Source organism: Neofelis nebulosa, chromosome 2 (genome assembly GCF_028018385.1).
Source record: "Neofelis nebulosa isolate mNeoNeb1 chromosome 2, mNeoNeb1.pri, whole genome shotgun sequence".
Classification (NCBI taxonomy): domain Eukaryota; kingdom Metazoa; phylum Chordata; class Mammalia; order Carnivora; family Felidae; genus Neofelis; species Neofelis nebulosa.
Window position 1 is genome coordinate 170,257,223 of NC_080783.1, and position 6,103 is coordinate 170,263,325.

Here is a 6,103-nt window from a genome sequence, read left to right on the forward strand (position 1 = left end):
TCTCTCTCTGTCTCAAAAATAAATAAACATTAAAAAAAAAAATTAAAAGTAGAACTACCCTACGACTCAGCAATTGCACTACTAGGTATTTATCCAAGGGATACAGGTGTGCTGTTTTGAAGGGACACATGCACCCCAATGTTTATGGCAGCACTATTAACAATAGCCAAAATATGGAAAGAGCCCAAATGTCAATCGATGGATGAATGGATAAAGAAGATGTATATATGCAGTGGAGTATTACTCGGCAATCAAAAAGAATGAAGTCTTGCCATTTGCAACTATGTGGATGGAACTGGAGTGTATTATGCTAAGTGAAATTAGTCAGTCAGAGAAAGACAAATATCATACGAGTTCACTCATATGAGGACTTTAAGAGACAAAACAGATGAACATAAGGGAAGCGAAGCAAAAATAATATAAACACAGGGACGGGGACAAAACATAAGAGACTCTCAAATATGGAGAACAAACAGAGGGTTACTGGAGGGGTTGTGGGAGGGGGATGGGCTAAATAGGTAAGGGGCATTAAGGAATCTACTCCTGAAATCATTGTTGCACTATATGCTAACTAATTTAGATGTAAATTAAAAAAGAAAATTAAAAAAAAGAAAAGAGTTATATGCTCTACCAAATGAGCCAGCCAGGCACCCAGAGTTTTAAATTTCAAGAGTTTAACTTTTTTTTCTTTTTTCTTTTTGGGAAGACAGAGAGAGAGAGACAGAGACAGAGAGAGACACAGAGAGAGAGAGAGACAGTACATGCTTGAGCTTGTGATCTGGGGACAGGGTAGAGGGAAGAGGAAGGTAGAGAGAGAGGGAGAAAGAGAGAAAGTCTTAAGCAGGCTCCATACCCTGCACAGAGCCTGATGAAGGGCTTGATCTCACGACCGTGAGCTCATGACCTGAGCTGAAATCAAGAGTCAGATGCTTAACTGACTAAGCCACTCAGGTGCCCCTCAAGAGTTTAATATTTTACTGCTGAAAGTGCTGAATTTTTAAAAATTTTATATTATCTTTTTCTCCATAATCAATTTATTTTTATCATAGTACCCCCCCCCCTTTTTATGGCTTCATTCCTTTCTCAGTATTGCTTTGCAGAGTGTTCTTTTATTTAAAGCTCTTACACACAGACTCTTGATCATTGTGGATTGTTTCCTCATATGTTTTGTTGTGAAATTATCTTTATTGAGGCTTTTTAGCTTTTGCTTCCACCAGTTGTTTCAGAGAGTTCACCAACCATAGCTTGTTGTGTTAACTTCTCAATTTGAGGCCTCCTAAACCATGCGTATTATATTCACTTTAGCCCCAAATTTACGGGTGGCACAGGCTTGAGGTTGTGAATTTGGGGGAAGTTTTTTCCCCCCTCCAACTTAAATCCCAAAAGAGATAAGTTTCTTTGTCATCTTGTCCTGGTAAACATATTTCTTTTTTAGTTTATCTCTTCTCAGAAAGAGTAGACATTTGGGAGTCTTGGCTTTATCCAAGGATTCTTAGTTCCTCATACACACCCAAAGCCTTATGGTTTTTTATGTGAATATTAAAACTTAAGTCTTTAGGTTACTGGGACCAATTCTTCCTCAAGCCAATTGAGGATCCATTCTACCTTATGGTTCAGTGATCTTTTCATTTTTGGCACTTAGGATTGACTGATTTCCTTTCTTCCTGCTTTTTTTCTTAGTCATACTTTTATTTATTTTTATGTTTTTTAAAGATTTATTTATTTATTTATTTTACGTAATCTCTACACCCAGCGTGGGGCTCAAACTCACAACCCTGAGATCAAGAGTTGCGTGTTCTTCCTCACTTATACTTTTATTTGTTTATTTTTCTTTGTCATATGTTAAAAAAAAATTTTTTTTTTAACATTTATTTACTGTTGAGAGGCAGAGAGAAACAGAGCATGAGCATGGGAGGGGCAGAAAGAGAGGGAGACACAGAATCCGAAGCAGGCTGCAGGCTCTGAGCTGTCACACAGAGCCTGACGCGGGGCTCAAACTCACTAACGGTGAGATCATGCCCTGAGCCGAAGTCAGACGCTTAACCGACTGAGCCACCCAGGTGCCCCTGTCATATGTTTAAAATAATGTTTATTTTATTTCTTCCAGCATTTCTAGGTCTGTAGTGGGCAGTTTGTTTTTGTTATCTTAGACCATTGTATTGTCAAAAGTCCCAGTTTCCTTGCCAGTAATAGAGGAAAGTAAGTAATTTATTTACCTCATACAATTTTTAGGATTAATTGAGAAAATGTAATAAAAGTACTTAGCATAGTACCTGATATGTAAGTGCTCAATAAATGTTAGTTATAATAATATTTTTTTTAAGTAAGCTCTATGTTCAGTGTTGGGGCTTGAACTCACTACCCCCAGATCAAGATTTGCATGCTGTACTGACTGAGCCAGCCAGCCACTCCAGTAACAATTAATAATTAATTCTGATTGACAAGCTCTAGATAAGAATCCAAATCTGCATAAAGAAAATTACTAAAATGAATTTAAAAATTAATATTTTGGCCTCCTTTTAGAATGTAATATTGGCCCATCTAAAACTTAGCTCCTTTTTTGATAAAATGTGAAGATATACAAAATTTACCATTTGAGTATCTACTATCTTGTATTTTACATCTTTGAGTGTCTTATGTTACTTTGATCCTACTCTGCTTAGAATGTGGGTGGGCATGGAACAGTATTTACAGATATTTGATGCCCAATTCAATTGAAATGTGCCTTTTTTTCATTTTACAGATAAATTTCAATTCAATTCTTTATAATGTACATAAAATTAGATAACTTGAAATTCATTTTATTAAGAAAAAATCAATCTCTCAGTCTTGTTCTAAAATATTTATTTACCAGCAGACATGAACTTTGAAAAACATTGCATGGATTATTAGCAGGCTATCTGGTTCTATTATTTCCACTTAGGAATATAATTCATTTAAACAAAGGCATATCTGATTAAAATGCTGTGTAGAAGTGATCTCTTTTATGTTCTCAAAAAAGTGGCATGATGGAGGTAAAAAATAGTATTTTTGATCTGAGTTTTTATGTGAAATTGAAGGTGCTGCCATTCTTTTTGCTTCCTCTTTGTAACAGACATTGTGTTTGTGATTCAGTCTGTGTGTGTGTGTGTGTGTGTGTGTAGTCCCACTTTTGTTAATGTGTCTTCATTTCTCCGTGAAATGAAAGCTGACCTAGAACCATGGTCATTCCTGTGTCAAAGTTGCAACAACTGTGGTCACTGAGCAATTACTATGGCAATCTGACTGGTCCTAAAGGGATAGTTGTGTTAGACCAAGATCTAAAATAATCTGTAGAAGGGGAATGAACTGAGCTGTACGAGCTGAGTGAACTGTAATACAGTTTGATCTCGTGTCACTGTTTAACCTGAACAACCAAATTTATAAACAAATAACTTATTCTTCAGAAGGATTAAAATCCTAGAAATCCTTTAAATGCTGTTTTTTTTACGTAACTGCTTTTTCTTGACAATTTTAATACTGAAATATTGGTAGAACTCTAAGAAATGACATAGATGACTATGTGGTTTCTATGTTCAAATAAAGGGCTATTTTCCTTTTTTTAGAAACATCAACAATTTTTTGAACTGGTGTGTAAAAAATGTTATTGGCTTTCTTTTTAAAAAAATGATCCTAAAATATTTATGAGGTGTGTAACTGATACAGATTATTAATATATAGCAGAAAATTTGAAAAAGTGATAAGATATGTAGCAGTAGGACATGTATTTTTGTTCCTTTTTTTCTAGAGGGGTAATAGATTTGTAATGATCCATCTACTTCCTCTCCTTCAGTCACATCTATAGTTCAGTTGTGAGATTTTTGTCTGCAGTTGAAATTACTCAGCTGGAAGTAAATGAATGTCCTGCCTTTTTCAAAACTTTTTGGTTATTTCTTTATCTCCATTTTTAAATTAATACACCAAACACTTGTTTTATACCAGGCACTGTGGTAGGTGGTAGGGGTACCTTATTGAACAAGACAATACGGGCTTCCTTGATGAGTTTCTAGTTCTGGACAACTTTTTCCTTCTCTTTTCTTTCATTCTTGTATTTTCCTACTGTTTTCTTTCTGTACTCTTTCTCTTCCTTACCTTTATTTCTTTCCCTCATTTTCTTGCTTTTCTTTCTTTCTTTATCAGGAAATTGCTAAAGGGCTTTCCGTTTTTGTTCAAGCTTGTCTAGGCTCAATAGATGAAACTCCTTTCTTTGCACTATAGTCTTTTCCCGTGGGAATTCAGGGACATTCATAACTTTTGGCCTGACTTAGCTGTGTCTGTATCTCCTCTGAGGAAAATTGGTTGCCAGCTGATGAGAGTATCATTTCCTCTACTGCCATGGAATCATACTCCTCTGCCTTTCATCATGCTGCCAAACTTTGTGAAGAGTGAATCCTTTGGGGAAAGACATCTTCCTGTCTCTGTCTACAAGCAATCATTTTTTGTTAAAACCATTTTTAAAAAATTGGTTTTTATATCTGTGTACCTAAATTTATCTCCAATTTGGTTCCATTGGTCGCAGAATAGTTTTACCTTGCTGGCTGAGTATTTTCATTTCTGCTGAACTTTCCTCAGTGATGATCACAGGGTATTTTCCAGCAGTATTTTTGGGAAAGAGGGGTGGTGATAGACAAAAGCCTAATATAAATTCAGATATGGCCATTGTCCTATTGCTTTCTGACACAATGTAGTAAGAAATCAATGTAATCAGGGTCACAAATGACAGTAGATAAGGATAAGCAAGCTGGGTTTATCTGAAAGCACAGATGAATTAGAATTATGGGATTAAAATTGTCTTAGAGGAGTTCTTTTGATCCTTTTGGCTCTTTAAAGTTGAAAAGTAGAGGGGCACCTGGGTGGCTCAGTTGGTTAAGACTTCAACTCTTGGTATCGGCTCAGGTCATGATCTCACAGTTCTTGAGTTCGAGCCCTGCGTCAGGCTTTGTGCTGACAGCTCAGAGCCCGGAGCCTGCTTTGGATTCTGTCTCTCTCTCTCTCTCTGCCCCTCCTCTGCTCACACTCTGTCACTCTCTCTCTCAATAAATAAATAAATGTTTAAAAAATTAAAAAAAAATTTTAAGTTGAAGAGCAGAAATGTGATATGTTAGAAATCATACAGTCAATTAATGAGAGCTGGGGCTAGAACTCATATCTCAATTCCCATTTTTCTTTTTTTTTTTTTAGATTAGATTAGATTTAATATGATTTTTTGAGAGAGAGAGAGAGAGAGAGGCAGAGGGAGAGGGAGAGAGAGAATCTTAAGTAGGCTTCATGCTGTGCATGGATCATGTTAGATCATGACTTGGGCTGAAATCAAGAGTCGGACGCTTAACTGACTGAGCCACCCAGGTGCCCCTTAAAGATTTATTTTATTTTATTTTATTTTATTTTATTTTATTTTATTTTAATGTTTATTTTTGAGAGAGAGGGGTTGATGGGACAGAGAGAAAGAGGGAGACAGAGGATCCGAGGCAGGTTCTGCACTGACAGGAGAAAGCCCGATGTGGTACTCAAACTTATGAATCATGAAATCACGACCTGAACAGAAGTCGGGTGCTTAACTAACTCAGCCACCCAGGTGCCTCTAATGATTTTAATTTTAAGTAATCTCCACACCCAACATGGAGCTCGGACATACAACACCAAGATCAAGAGTCGCATGCTCTACCAACTGAGCCAGTCAGGTGCCCCTCAATTCCCATTTTTCTTTTCACCTGGCAGGATATAGGAAGTAGGATATAGGGAAAATTACCTTTTGGTGGCGAGTTATCATTTAGTGGAAAAGTATTTGTCAAACCCACTGGGATTCAGACTTTCATACTGTTCAGCTGAGAATCAGAGAATCTAGTTGCATATGATCCTGTACAACCACCTGAGATGCTGAAAAGAACTAGTATAATACAATGCCCCCTATGAATATTCAGTCTGTGTCTTTTAGCTCCTGTATCTATAGATGTGGGTGTATTTTATGTCTTGGCTATTGATGTTGTTTATTGCTTAGGAGACATATGATTTTTCCCTAACCCCAAGTGTTGCAGTTATAGGTAAAGTTGGAGAAGATAAATTTGCTTTTGGTCATTTCAGGGAA